Genomic DNA, 16,571 nt, shown 5'->3' with positions numbered 1-16,571 from the left:
TACAAACAGTCTCCTCCAATCCCGCGGGAGGATTCCCAAAGCATCGCTCCGTCTGATCTGCAACGACATCTTGCAGCAATCAAGGAGAAGTCCTCATAATTCTCCCGTTCGTTTAAAAACGCTGCCAGCACACACTCCCATAACAACCCTAATGCAGTGCGGCTGGATACACCAGCACAATGCCAAAATAATAACAACTTCCTATTAAAAAAACGTATATATACATACACACACACACATACATTTGTATGTATGTACATACATATACATATATTGTGTGTATATATATATATATATATATATATATATATATATATATATATATATATATATACACACACACATACACATAAATATATATCTATATATATATATATTTTTTTTTAATATTTATTTATTTATTTATACATATGTGTGCATATACGCGCAGACACACACACACACACACACACATACACATATATATATACTGCCCTAAATAAAGCGCATGGAGGAAATACAATATAGATGCAAATGAGGAAGTTTCTACTATTACTCCAGTGTAATTAACCCTGATCGGAGCTGCCCTCTGGCTCTTTCAGCTGAAACACACTGATGTAAGTAAAAGCAATCCTTGACAGAATTTAAAGGTCTTTTGTTATGCGAACAGACCAAAGACTGATACGTGCAGAGTCTTCCAGTCATTTCCAGTTTAAAGGCAGTTGAAGCAGTGGACTTTAACAAGGAAACTGGTTCACTAACAAATGAGCTGGTAAAGGACCTATTCCAAACACATGCGGCCAGTTAAGGATTTCAGAGCCCAGGACTGACCTCAGAGAAAACTGTCAAGCCAACTCTGTGCTTCCTCACCAAGAGCGGCCTATTGGTGTAATGTTACACTCAAAAAGCCAAACCTGAGTTCCATTCAAGACTATCTAACACCTAGCCATTTAATCATAAAACGGTTTGCTCATTAATTCAGCAATGAACCAGAGAGAGGAACACTGGAGTCAGGTTTCTAAGCTGTTCCAAAAATGTTTTTTACGAGAGACGTTGCCTTCACTACTTCAGAAAATAATATCTCCAACTATAGTAACAGATTACATTCCAGCATTTCACTATGACGTAACCAAGTGTAGTACAGTAGTATTTGTGCGTGAATGCAGAGAAGGGGGGGGGGGGGGGGGTACAGGGAAAGACAAAATGCACCCGACAGCCACAATCTAGGTATGATCAACCTCTCCATGTCTAGAGGGGAAAACATGGCTCTTTTCTGCTGGTGTACCCTTTGTGTCAGCCTAGTGTCTTACAACAACACAGACATAGGAGGCTCTTCTGCAGCCAATTACCATTGTTTTGGCACTTGCAACTGAAAAAAGGGGAAAAAAAACCATCTTTTGAGAAGAATGAGAGAGCTGCCCTGTCGTATGTGCTGCCGTTAGTAAGTGCTGACAGATTGTTAAATTTAATGAGTACACTTCTCTTCAATACCCCATCAACAGCTCTTTGAAATAACATTTTTTTTTTTTTTACTTTGTCCAGAACGTTAACTTCTAAATGTGACAGGGTGGGTGAAAAACGGGATTTCAATCATGTTTTTTTTTTTAAAGGAGGCAGAACTGAGCGTGCAACTGTACAACACCTTTTCATTACACTTTCAAAAAGATGCCGCATTCCTCGTCGGCACTGACAGGACACAATTTAAGGGGAAATTATCAAATCAAGACAAAATGGAATTTGCATCTCTGACAGCACTCCACCCCGCTTCATCTCCACACCGTGCACAATAACACCCGGAGTGCACCCTCATCTATTTAACTATTAAATATAAAGAAGTGAGGCACGAGGCCATTTCTACTTAATAATCATTGCTTGAATCCTATGTGACAGCTTGTGTTTGTTCCAGGTAATATTACAGAGCAGGCAAACTAACCTCCGATAACCTATAGGCTGCGCCATATCAATTACCCGCTGTCTGTGCCTTTTAACAACACAATGGAGCTTTTACAGTTGACACAGTGAGGAATGAACACTGCAGGCAAAGACAGCATGTCCCTGAGGTAAAGTACATCACTTAAGGACTATCCATTCGGTGTTACGTCTACGAAAACAGCTCAAACGAATGTTATCCCGATAAACTTAAAATAAAGAAACCTTGATTATCATTGATAATCAAGCTTGGCAAATTAGAACCACTAGGCCTTAAGGATCTGTTGCACCTTTCCTTTATCTTGTAACAGAGATTGACTCCACGGTGCATTCCACTGCCATTGTGGCGCAGATATGTCCTCTGTATTTGCTGAGGGCAAGGTTCAGAGGGGGGGGGGAGATCGTGGGAGAGCAGCAGCGTGTCACCGAGCAGGTGCCGCGAGGAGACGCCGAACGCTCCCTGCCTTGATGCTGACAAATCGGCTCACGAGCCAGGGAGAAACAGAATAAGCAGCCGTTCACATGGGATCTCCCTTCAGCTTGTCTGACACTTTAGAGGAAATGTCTTCCAGTTACCAGACATTATTTACAGCTCTCCCAGCCCCTGCTCGGCTCGCACCCCACGGCTGCGGCTCTGGATTGCTCCCTTTGATGGATTCCTGTATAAACTCTTCCTCTTCAAACTGACTTTAGTGGTGTTGTCACCGGTAATGCAGCACGGCGGTTAGGGAGCTCGGCTTCTTACCGACGGGTTGTGAGTTCGAATGCCTGGCAGGGCTGCAGCATTACAGAAAAATGCATTTAACCTGAACTGCACCAGCAAAGCACCTTGTACACATTTAGGTAAATATACGCTACAGTCCTTGCCCTGGTTAAGACTGTGTGTTAATTATATAAATTCATACAGTTGGAATTAAACTGAATTCCACACCATTTCTGATTTTTCCTCTGGAAAATGCTTTTAGACGAGGGAAGGGGCAGCACGTTTGAGGTCCTAGCATAGCGCATGCTGAAAGCAGAGTTGCTGCCGTTATGGCCCCGAGAGACGGCAGCAAACAGATTAAAATCAATAACGCATTTCTTATCGCCACCCAGTAATCTTCAACATGGTGATGGAAACATTACCAAACATAAACAGTGTTACCTGCAGAACAGGCTACACGACTCAATAAATTAGGGATCCTTACAAGGACCAGCGTGGCGGATTTCTTTGGATTGAAACAATGCTGCTGAAAACGAAGGAAGAGCAATGTATTGCCGATTTGGAGCAGTGTACAGCAATGCAAAAGACCTCCGGAAAATAAAACATTACATTTGAGTTTTAATTATCGACCAACCATCTGTTCAGTGTCATGTTCTGTGGGGTTAGCTGTAAACGCCATTGCATAGTCATGTAGTGCTTAATTTACAGCCTCATATAGTCTTGAATACCATGTAAAACAAATTCCCTTCATCTCCCCCACCCAGGAACCTCTCTCTGAACATGCCATGCCATCTGACCCACGTCATTAATATGTTCGCGGATGTGCATTGTCCACATTCTAAACGTGGTTCTAAATGCTCAACCTAAGAACACCTATTGGAGAAAGAGACTTTTATTTATCGTTGCTACAACAGTTTCACTGTGAAGGCTCTTATATATTTCTCTTAACTACTAAACAGAAGGCCTGTCTGTTGAAAGAAAGAATACGCCACCCACCGCCTAACATAACATCATTTACTGCACAGCATAGGTTATGTCACTACATGACAATAATGTCATTTATTAACACAAGGAGAACCTTGGGCTATTTTCTGCTAAAACAAGAAAGAAAAAACTACGAGTACGTCACAGTTATCACTTCAAGCATATATCTGACAGGAGCTTATAATCAATGTTACGTTTTCTCTCACAGTTAACCTTTTATTTCCACACAAAGCCGTGCCTTGTGTCTTTTAAATCCATTCTGTGCGGTGTGGTGCAAGAATGCAGACATGGTCTTTGCATATGTTCATTTCACTTCAATCGACCTTTCATTTTCTCCAGAAGCAACACAAGATGCAACAAAAAGAACCATGAGGCCACCAGGTACTACAAAAACTCTGCTTGGTGATTGGACAAATGCTCTCTATGAGAACAGGAACTAGGAATGTGAAATTTAAAAAGTGATTGTACAGTATAAACAACAATTCAATGCAAATACAGAGAAAGGGAAGTAAGGCACTTTATATGTGTATGATCACTGAGATGACTGATAACTTATGTTGTTTAGTACTGTGTACAGAAGTGTAACAGGCAAGGATATTGCTCTTATATTGTTGAGGGACAACTGTAAATGCCCAAGTAATAAGCCACTGCATAGCTCATAACATAGCACAGACACAGTGTACCTCTTAGCGTAGCATACAGGTAGAGTTCAAATTTAGTCCAGAATAGCACAGAAATGTAGCTTAAGATGCCTTTGTGACCTTGGCCTCTGACACTGTGACCTGAAAATCAATAGGGTTCTCACAAACAGCAAGACAGTTGTCTCCTAAGGAAGAGGGAAAGGCGCTATTCATTAAATACTAGCAGGCCAAAACACCTGCCACTATGTGTCAGCCACCCACTGACAGACTATGGTAAAGCTGATTGGTTCAAACCTGCCATCATGTAAAAGAAAGCTTTGAATTTTAATCTCCAAACATTTACTCAACTGTTTATTTTACATAAGGCAAAAATGATATAAAATGTCTGTCTTATATATAAACAGAAACGCTTTACATAGCCCTAAGTAAGAGAACATATGTTAAGAATGTAATATTACGTAATACCGGTCATTTAAAAGCTGTATGACCACTTCAAACTGTACATCCGTGTGTTGTCTAACTTGTTTACGATTTCAGAGAAAAAGAAAAATATCCTACAGACTAAACTAACTGAATGATTTCAGTAGACTCAATAGCAGAAAACATCTGAGTGGAACAGGCTACATGACTTGCTATCTGCAGACGGACCTACAAATTGCATACAGGTCACAGCAGTAGATTTATTTAACTCACTCTTACATGAAAAGTCATTTATTATCATCGTTCATCTGGAAGAAGCTCCTCAAAAGCTATTTAAAGCATATGGGCATTTTGGTAAGATTCAAAAAAATGTACAGGCTTGTCACAGGAGCACCAACAACAAAAACATGGATAGAGAAAAGCCAGCAACACAATAAAAGGCTTCAAGTCGACAAATCGGGATGAAATATAGTATTAAACAAATTATAATTGTGTCCTTACAGAGCAGAGCAATTATCCTTAAGAGTAACATACCTACATTACTTTAACATGCGCAGAGCACCAAATAATGATCTGTAGAAGCAACATTACCCAATATCAGCTAATACATGGATGTCAAACAATAATGCATGAAGGCATCCTTACCCTTCAACACACCAACATGCTCACAGTGCCAAACAATGATTTGTAAGAGCAACACTTCTTCTGTATCAGATTTCACCTGGCGTTTGGAATGACCTGATACAGGGTAATTTGACTCATGCAAAACAGCAAAATGAAACATGTTAAACGGTTTAGAACAGCAATTACCTTCAATCTAAAAGTAGCAACAACGTGATGATGATCTCTGTGTCAGTAAATGGAAAAAAATAAATATGCTGTGGCAAAATGCACACAGCTGAACATTAAAAATGCAGAGCATCTTAGTGCTGTTCTGTACCCAGCCTGATTTCACTGCACAATTCAGATGTAGCTTTTCTCTCATGCCCATTAAGAACATTTTCATGCCTTCAGGCAAATTCAGGATGATCACTAATGGAGGAATGCTACAGCATATGACTCGCTCTCTCCATCACTCTTATTTTATCCATCTTAATGAAAGCGGAGGAGAAACTCCGTTGGTTATAGTAGTTTCGCAGGGAGAACAGCTTTGTAGACCAAATTGAATATGACAACCTTGAAAAGCTGACTGTAACAAACTATTACTCTCATGAAAAAAATCTTTCCATATCAAATAAAGAAGTAAATAAGGGAGGCACTCCACAATTCATCAAAAGGTAAACAGATGCTACACAAATAATAACCGTTGGGTTGACACACTGCTCTGCTTGACTATCCTATTTGCACAAACCACCATTGTATTAACAATAAGGCAAAAACAATGATCTATTCAAGCATAGCTAAACATATTAATGGATTTTTATTATGCCACATTCACATCTAGCGTGCACAATTACAGCTGTGGCATATTAAATGCCTACTACTGAAAAGACATATTTGAATGCATTCTGGGCAATTTTAAGGCAATTCAGTTTTTTTTTTTTTTTGAAAAGGTTAGGCATCCACACGCCCAGAAATTCTGCCATGGCATAACTTAACAGCACACCTATAAACTGTCTTTTCAGTGACAAATTGGAAAATGTGCTCAGCTTGCAACCTTTAACGCAAAACATGTTGGAATATTAAAATGCTGGAGCAACCGGTGTTTTGCTCCAGAGCAAATCTGTCAGAGTACTAACAATAAGACCTGCAGTATCAGTGCTTTACTGTTCGGGACCAACTGTACAGAAGGATGAGGTCATTGACATAAGTAAGGTTATTGTTTATGTTGTTAATATTTAATAGGATTCATTCATTGATTCATTTGTCTCAGCCAAACAATCTTGGTACAAATACATCTTGCTTTTTATAGTTCAGTTACGCCAAAAAAAAGAGTCAAACGCATGTAAAGATTTACCCTTATTTATTGTATTTCCTCTCATTCGGCAACGACAGTGCACTGACTTAATCTAGTCTTCAGACCAGTGGCTGGAGTGCATTGTTCTCTTGACATGCAGGCCATGTTGGTTCCTTTCTTTGTTAGTCTTGATTTCAACCAAGCTTTCCATTCAACTAAAATGACCTCATCACCTGTGACCAACAACCTCTGACTGATGAGGTGATGTAATTTGATGGGCGGCAGTGTAGCTTAGTGCTTAAGGGGCAGGACTCGTAACCGAAAGGTTGCTGGTTCGATCCCCGCTGGGACACTGCTGCTGTACCCTTGGGCAAGGTACTTAACCCACAGTTGCCTCAGCAAATATCCAGCTGTATAAATGGATAACATTGTAAAGAACTGTAACCTATGTAAGTCGCTTTGGATAAAAGCGTCTGCTAAATGAATAAATGTAAATGTAATTCTTATCTAAGACAGTCACTTTAGCAAATTTCAATCAGTAATGGATGATCAATCTGACTCCAAAATAAATTAAGCCAATATCCAAAATCCCAAGGCTACACTGTATTTTTTTGAAACATACACAGAGTAACAAGTTTTATTTTGCTGGTAAAAATACAGAATAACACTAAACCTTGCTGAGCCATATCAGACTTAAAAACAATATGGCGAACTGTCTAGCAAGTGGAAAAGAAAATGAAGACAGGCTCAAACATAAAATTCCATGGGGCTTATAATGCTGAAGTTAAAGCCAAAGCCTTATCATTCACTTTGCACTGCTGATTGGTGCACAGTAAGTACCTTGCTTATAGTTTCTGATAATGGACAGCAATCATTAGATCAATGGACCCATAAAGCATAAAATGTAGTGGATCTGCACAGTGAACTAAACCAATGTCCTCTGCACGATCAAGCAGGGCGATTGTCCTTCACAGACTTTATTTACCAGGCTGAGGAGCTTGCAAACATTGTGAGGGTGTACTTTCTGTTTGTCATGCAGAACTCAGAATCAAAATGGCCAACCACTGTTTGAAGGTTGCCTTCCACATATCAATCTGCATCAAACCGCTGTACACTTAACAGCACTGTTCTAGTTGCATGTTTGACCACACCCTGAGGATGTCAAGTAACTGTAAAAATATGTATGATGGAAAGCCATTACAGCAACAGTCCACACCACCTCCCAGTCTCCAACTGGTGAAAGCTTAATTTTGAGTGACATGCTGCAGCAGGTGGCTATACAATCCAGTCAACTTGCATACAAATGTGCACACACATTTACAAAGGCCTCAACACAGAGAGGATATCAAAGGAGCTTACCCACAATTATGAAGACCGCTAAAACACCAGAATGCATGGCTTAAATATTTAGACATTGCCATCGTTCGACATCATGTGCGTTTGATTCCGGTACCAAAACAAACCACAAAAACCATTTTCTTCTTCATTGGAAAAGACAGCCTGAACATACCACACTGCAGTACAGAATCTTAGACGATTATTTCTGTTACAATGTATTAATCATACCATTTAAAAAATACTCAACCAAAAGTCTATAATTCAAAGACCACCACGTGTATCTTTCAAAATATATGAGCCACTTTTTCCATGTTATCACTACTATTAATTCCTTTGTCACATTGAATTAACTTAATAAAAACTGCAGCAATAATCTGCACCTTCAGAAAAGACAATGGACTCTAGAATAATTTCATCACTCACACAACCCTCATTTATCATTTATTTACAGCTATGCGAATAATTTAGCAAAAAGACTAAAAAAATAAGTTTTGCGGGGCATGTCGAGCCTAACAAAATTAAATGCGTTGAAATGCGTGTTTTTTTCCCCTCCCCTCTTTGACGTGGATTGATATACTTCGGACCTTCCGCATTAGGAGCTTGGAACAAAGGTGCAATGTATCCATGCATGCAGCACTTTTGAATAAGATTCTCATGTAGCTAAACCACAATGGCAAACCTGACTATCTACGCAGCGTGTGACAGAGTGGGGTTACGGGAAGTGCATACAGCCATTCACAACAGACACTCCTGCTGAACACAACGCCGTTTTGTTCAGATATCTCCAAATCGGTTGCTTAGGGCGCCTGTCTACCATGCTGAAAGACAAATATATAATTAGCTAACTAGAGGTTCAACAACGCAGCCATGTTCAGAATCCAGTTTCCTGCTTTTAATATTAGCAACATGTAGCTTTAAAACTACCAAACAACCTGACAAATTTATCTGCCAAGATAGCTCTGGAATAATGAAATTGACGCGGATTTTTTTTTTTTTTTTTTTTTTTTTTTTACATTTCATCAGCTGTAATCTCCTGTCTAGACCAATTACACAGATTTACTTATGAAGAGGAGCACCTAGCTCGCCAAATAGCTGGAAGCAGCAAACGAATCAGTCATTCCACTTCATAAAATCTGGCGATTTACAGCACAAACATTGGCTATCTGATCAAAAGCAAACGAACCTCAGATAACTTCGCTAACGTAGCAAGCCTGCAATATTTTTTTCTTTGCTCTTGCAAGTTAGCCCACCAATTAGCTCTGTAGCTACAACATGGCAACAATGAGTCTCTTGCTTACTAGCGTTATGAAATGTATATTTTGTCACACCAATTAGCTAACCAGCTAGTTTCCCATGATATACTGGCATTGCCTAAACCCAGTTTAAAGGACAAAATTTCATACCACCGTTACCACACATATTAATGATATCAATCTACACAACGGTAGTTAAGTTAGCAAGGTAGCCATTTGATGTTAGTTAGCTATCTAACGGTATATTTGTTAATGACACGTAATTTTGCTATTGTTAAAGGCTGTTAACCGAAAATATGCAAACATTCCAAAGAATGTAGTCTCCACTACACTTAAGAATGAGTGATATAACCAAAGAGCAACTGGATACCTAACCAGTACCTAAGGTTACAATTAATTAGATAGCCATCTAACTATAACGGCTGAAACTGGTCACGAGTAGACAAGCAAGACCCTTTCAGTAATTACAAGCCTTTATTCTAACATTAAAATGCTGGTTGTAGCAAGATAGCCAGTTAGCTTGTTGAGAACCATTCGACAATAGTTTCTCTAGGGTCCCTGACCAACTAGCATTAGATAGTTAGCTATATGGCTACTCCACTTAGATCACAGCACCACTTGTTAAATTGTAGCTGCTAGCTGGATTGATAATGTAGCTAAACAGCACACACGCTATTTAGCTAAAGGCCGTTGTCTTTGACATTCGCGACTGTCACAATTCATTTTAAAAAGGCATACTTTACAATCCACTACAATGTTCCCAAACACCAATTGTGCACACACTGGGTTTTTATATGATGCCATTTGAACTTACCTTTTATCTTGTTCTACAACATCAGTGTTTTTGTTTGAGATCTGGCTGCAACAACAAAAAACAGGAGGCAGTGGAATCGTTAAGTGTAGGGAAAAGTGTGCAGCTACCACTTCTGTGTTTTCTATAAACGTAAGCGATCGCTCTTGATCATTCGTGTTTTCTGTCATAAATATTTATGGTTCTGAATAAAGTGTGAGTAAATATCAATGTTGGGATTTTTTCGCTCCCTCTTCAGTCAGAGAAAGACACTTCTAGCTTGAGACCACCTTCCTGCGAAGGGGAATGGTGTAAAAGAAAAAGGTTCCGCCCACCTTCCAGTGTCGTACACCTTGATTGGCTACCCTGGTGTTTTTTGGCACAATACCAGCCAATGAAGATTATCAATTTGTGATTTAAAAGGGAGAGTGGCTAGACAGCGTGTGTGTCTGTAATGTGTTGAATAGACAGGTATTTGATATTAACGCGAAAGAGTTTATTGCTTGCTAACCAGTTAGATAGCGAACTAGCTATTGATTGCCTCTTTCAAGATAAATGTTAATTAAGAGGTTGTACGCGCTGTTCATTAATAATTAATTTGAATGGCTGTATTGACCATTCATACACAACGTAGGACAATGTTGGTTAATTAGCCCGTTTGCAAGAAGGGTATTGGCTAGCTACCCAGCTACGTTCCACTAGCGTGAGAAATTAGGAATTTCGCTTGCTAGTTAGTCTCTTATTTACGAATTCAAGATCCGCCCAATAAGTAATCCTTGCTGTAAGATAGTTCGCTGTCTAGTGTGCCAGAAAGTCTATCCGTGAGATCGCGTAAAAAGTGGCGAACCAACGCTAGCTAGTTGCTATGCGTACTCGACAAGCTATATGCTCGTTAGTCTTGCTGGCAACATTATTTATTAAGCTACCGGTGTTCAGGTAGCTGTTTCGTTTCCGTTATCTCAACGAAAAATGTCACCAGGAATATATTTTACCTTTCTGTCTATGCTAGCTTTTATTCGCCTCTTGGTAGTTAACTAGCTTTTAATATTTAAACGTCTTCCTTTTGTGTTCCATTATTCGTGTATTAATTGGAGCTGAAACAAGGTACGCATGACGTGTTAACATGACATGTGACGTTTTAGCTCACTAATACTGTTCGTCATTCTAGATTTTTCATTGCTCAGTTGAATCGGAGCACACGGCATATAAAGATTCCTAGAATGCATTTCACTTCAACAAATCACTGAGTCGACTGTGGTGTGTTACTGTTATTATTATTATGTAGTACTGTGTTTTATTTTACTTTTTATTTTTTAGTTGCAATTTTATGTATCGCATCTCTTTGTTTTTATTCTGTCCTTTCCTGTGAACGTTTTTTTTTTCCCTAAATTGTCAACTACTTCTGTTAGGCACTTACTGTTACAGCAATGTATGAAAGGTGCTGCATAAATAAATGTAAGGATGTCCTTTAATAGGGATGGCAGTGAGCAAAACTATACCACCCCACTAACCTTGGCAACTTACTATGGTAAATTCAGCTCTTAGGTCTGTCCTAAATGAGCACAGCGTTCTCTACACTTCAGGGTGATGAGCTTGATATGGAGCCATCAATATATCTCTACTAACAAAACATTTCTCTACAGTTAATCTTTGCATGTGTAGAACTTACAAAAATGTGCCCAGGTTCATGGCAGCTCCGCAGTTTGGAGTGAGCATGGGACACTGCCAGTCAGGGGTCAATCTATCTGATTACTGCAATAGTTCAAACTAAAACAAGCAATTGTTAAGCTAATTATTTCTCATTTGTTAGTGTACTGTAAACAAAATTGCTACAAAGCTATGAGAGTACCATACGACCTGTACCTTTAGATTCACGTCTATCCAGTAGGTATTCTTTGAAATATTCCAAGTGCTTTGCAGTAATGGCAGCATTGCTCACAGCTGGCAATCTTGCAGAATTGTATGTTTAGTAAACGCGGTGTCTGCTCCTTATCTACAGAGAAATCTCAGCAGTGGAGGAAATGAGCTGTGAACTCTCTGGCACCATCTGGTCTTATTTTAGCTTTTTTCTTTCAGATTTCACGGGTGGTTCTTTGCATATATACACATTATTTACATTCATGGCCCATCAGAAAAGTAAATCTGCTTCACCTGTATGCTCTTCAGAAGACTGGATGCAAATTTGCAGCTCTAAGTAAGTGAGCAAGCCAAACTATTTATCTCCTCAAAAGTGTACAGTATCATAAGGTACAATGGGCTTTGAAGGCATGTAAATACACATAATTGACATCTGCAGAGATATCACCATGAAGACAACGAAGGCTTCTTGAATGTATGAAGGAGGAACACTCCTTAAGATCATTATCCATTATCATTTTAATTGCATTTGAGTTTTGATAACATGGAGAGTAGGTGTAAATTGAGGATAAGATTCAACAGCCCTGTAACAGCATGATGAAGGCATGCATTTTCTGCAAATGTGAGGGCTATTTTGCTGCACAGTGGAAAGGAGCAGAGCAAATGACAAACTGGCAGGCTGTAACACTACACTGCTGGAGAGGGAATAAAAATGTGAGAAAAATGGTTTGTTGGTGTGGTGTAATGATCAGAGGTGGCTGTTTTCTCTTCTCATCATGATTAAGGCATCAGGAGACCTGCCCAGAGACACCACGTTGGCAATGGATGGCTTGTTATTTTATTGCAAGATGACAAGCTGGATGAATCGAGGAAATAAAAAACAGATTCTGGGATTTTCTCACCGAAGGTAAAGAAGTGCTGTTGAGAATTCTGCAAAAAAGGGAGAGAGAGAGAGAGAGAGAGAGAGAGAGAGAGGGTAGGAGAGAGAGAGAGCGAGAGAAGGAAATCCACAGAGGCTTTGTAATCAGAGAGAAAACAACAGGAACAAGTAGATTATTAATACAGGGTTTTGCCCACCCAAAGGAATCGGCATGAAACCTTCTCTCTGCAGCTTAAAAAGAATACATGTTTAATAGGTATTCTACAAACATAATACCTTCACCAGCCCTGCCAACACCAAGCAGATGGCCTCAGCCTAATTTCCATTGCAAAGATACGTTGTTTTGGCAGCCATTCCAAAAATATGATATTATGTGCTTTCCTTTACACAATAAATGCAGCAATACAATGGATGCTAAGCCAGTAGTAATCAATGTATTATTATAATATTAATTATTTTTTATTACTTTTTATAATAGGAGCAGAATAAAAAGGCTTGAGAAATGAGATTAAAGCCAGCTCAGAATCTAGATTTCAGCACACAAACCAGGATGTGAGCTTTGCCATAATGTCTGCAATGCCCCTCCCAGGGGTGTGTATGAGCACACACATACACACACACACACACACACACACACACACTCAAACTCCTCATGATTATTCAGTATGTGTTCATGTAAATGTAATTGCAGGCATTTACTTTAACCTTTACATTCAATGAAAAAGAAACACGTGGAAGAAAACACCTATTGTCTGTTTGTCTAAAATTGCAGTAATTAAGTGTGCAAAATAATAGTGTTTCTCTCATAAGGAGGCTAGTACACTTTTCATTTATTTTGGATATCCTCTCACCAAACTTAAATAGGAAATCCACTCTATAAAGATATTACAACACAAAATAACTGATTTACACAGAATGGCCTATGTGGACATAACAATAAATGGATGAAACAATAAATATGAAGAAATTATCTGGACAAACACTTAAGAAAGATAACAACACCCAGAGTGCCTTTGTAGATAGGTTAGTGTGTAGTGAGGAGATTATTGTAAATTTCTCAGAACAATGGCCTGTGAGTTCCAGCTCAAATAAAACATTTTTGAAATGCTTTGGAAAGCATACATGTAGAGCCAAAACTGAACAACAGAGGGCGGTAAAAATGCTTTTCAAAGCCTTGCTCTGGAAACTACAGGAAAATAGCATCACAGAGGACAGAGGTTCAGAAGCCAAATTGTGTATCCGTATCTGTATTTCTTCTGTTTCCTTTCAACTTTCAACAATTGCATCAATTATATTTTTGCATTTGCAAGAAAACAACGTTGCTGTCAGATGTAAACCAGTCCTGTTCAGTATGTTGCTGTATCTATGAAGGCAAAAGTCATATCCAAATTTTCTCTAAATATATAATAAATAACAGTCTACAGGAGTGCTTTTTGTGTATTTGAAAAGTTATGATGTCCATGTGATTTAATAAGCAAATAATTCTGGAGGACTGAGGGTTATTCAGGGTCTACATTACTGTCATTTAGCAGAGGCTCTGATCCAGAGCGACTTACAGTTTTTTTAAGGAAAAAAGCAAATAATAAATAATACAAAACAAACTTTTGTGAAATCTGTTGAATTGCTGCCCACTCAAACCAGAATCAAGGTCTCTAAGTCTGTCTGAGTACCTATGTGTGTATTTTCTCATTCTGACAAACTTATAGAAACCCTGACTGGATTCATACCAGAGGCTGTCACAGTACACTTTTTAACATTAACATAATGATGATACTTGATGTATTTATGGCAAAATAATAGCTTATCTCAGCCCATCCTAGTCATTCATAATGACAGTTCTCTTTAGAAGAAATTTGACCTGTTTCATAAAATAACTAAAGGTGGGCTGGAACAGGAAGATTCAAATACCTTTAAATCTTACCACAGGATCGCTTTAACAACATCAGCTTGAGAAAACTGGCAAGAAGTGAAAGTCTGTTCCTCCTTGAGAATGATTACAAACCCCAGCATGACCATATTCTTACTAAAATGACTTAACAAATGACATTCAAAAAACATTTAAATAGGTTTATATAACTTTCAGGGAAATAGGAGTCACCATCCAGTATTAGCACTGTAATTCAGTGTTACAATGAAAATAGGAAAGAGAGGCACTGCACATTATTCCAGAGGAAGTTATGCCAGTGTGTAACCACAAGGTGGCGCATGGTGATCCTGAAAGGATTTATTTGGAGAAAGAAGGGGAGCACGTGAGAGGATGGCACTGTACCTGCATGCATGTCTAAGGGATACATCTGCTATATGATTAAAGGGTCTCACCTCATTAGCAGGGTGGCTGAGAGTCAAAGGAGCGGACAGGCACATCCAAAATTGTGCCACTCATAGTAATATATTCTCCCAACATTATCTTGGTTACTGCCCAATGTTGGAAGCTTGATAATGACCCCCTTCCCCAATTCATAAATGGACAGGCCTTATTTTGGACATTTTTGAAGGACTGATAATCCTAAAGCTGTAAACTGCAAAATAAATGTGATGTACCAAGCAATGATCCAGCAAGTTAGTATATCTAGCATTTTAATGCCTCTGAGCTTTGAGAGTAGAATTAAACCACCAAAACAGATTGCCTTACAATTGCTTTATATGGAAGCAGAGACCTTTCTATTTAAAATACTGAAATGTTACTACAGCAAGCTTTTTTCAATTGTGCTTGAATGCCCCTTTTAATTGAACAAAACCACCCACCTTGATCCCTGCTCAAAGGGATTGATTTTAATATTCACATATTGATATTGACAATAATTGATTTTAATATCCATATATTTACCTCAAATGGTCTGATAAAATCTTAACAAATTACTAATCATCTCATGCATACTGGTCTTAGATATAATTAATCATGAGATCTTTTTCCTGTGTGAAACAGAAATGAATATGATTCTTAGATTATAACGTCCTGCATGGTTTCCTTCAAGTTTGGTTGGCAGAGCAGGGACTCACCTGACAGCCATGTCATGAATATGCAGTTGTCTGATTGGTTATACCCATTGCATTATTAACAGCCTCTAGTGGGAGCTGTCAGAGCCCAGGGAAGCGCCCCTGATACAGGTATTCGAGGGACCCTTAGTAGCAGGAGTGGAAACTTTTTCCACATCAGTGTGTTATTACTCCTCATGGGATTACAAATAACATTGCATATAGCTGTCAGATGTATCCTGTTCTTGGCCTCAAACGTGAATTTAATTGCAGACTACCAAGATTAACTTTAGAGATTAGTCAGGAATGAGGAAAACACAGGTCTGATGTTTACTTTTCTTTCTTTTGTTTGACTTTCTCTACATAGTGGGGTGTGACAATGTTGTGCGTAAGGAATTGGAAATGCAGCCAGAAGGTTGCAGGTTTGATTTTAGGTCTGATGCGGGGTCCTTAACCTGATCCAGATAACATACAATAAAGCGATCAATTTAGCCAATAATGGGCAAGGACATCTGTCAAATAAAAATAGTTATGAAATAAAATGTGAGAAGCCAAAATTCAGATTTGCTGTAGGATGGGTGGAATTATACAGTACCTTTGAAAGATCTCATAGGATTTTACATGGGTATGGCTCAGATCAGCCACCATCAATGTGTAGCATCCATCTGGAGAATAATGGCAGCCATTTTGTGCCAGAACACTCGGCACACCTCATGAGGTGGAGAAGGAGGGCATTATTCAGAGCAAAGAGCCAGATTCAGTATTTTGGCAAGGATGCCAAAAATGAGGTCTTTAACAACCAGGATGAGTCAGGACGTTGGTTTACTTTGGTTTATTTATCTATTTATTAGATAAATAAATAGATAAATGTATACATGTTCTTGGAAACTCCTGCATAATAAAACTAATCCAGTTTAAGAACTC

At 38.8% G+C, this 16,571-nt stretch overlaps 1 protein-coding gene across 2 annotated transcripts in view; it reads right to left on the bottom strand.

The window, feature by feature from the left end:
* Positions 1 to 10,199, bottom strand: part of LOC118780934 (arginine-glutamic acid dipeptide repeats protein-like) — a 165,266-nt gene extending 155,067 nt beyond the window's left edge. For both annotated transcript variants that reach the window (XM_036533715.1, XM_036533717.1), the window contains exon 1: positions 9,959 to 10,199. The gene's annotated coding sequence lies outside the window, so the exon portion shown is untranslated. The remainder of the gene's footprint in view (positions 1 to 9,958) is intronic.
* Positions 10,200 to 16,571: the final 6,372 nt, after the last annotated feature.

The sequence above is a fragment of the Megalops cyprinoides genome, chromosome 7 (assembly GCF_013368585.1).
Source record: "Megalops cyprinoides isolate fMegCyp1 chromosome 7, fMegCyp1.pri, whole genome shotgun sequence".
NCBI lineage: Eukaryota > Metazoa > Chordata > Actinopteri > Elopiformes > Megalopidae > Megalops > Megalops cyprinoides.
Note: the sequence above shows the minus strand (reverse complement) of the source record. Positions and strands in the feature narration are given on the sequence as shown.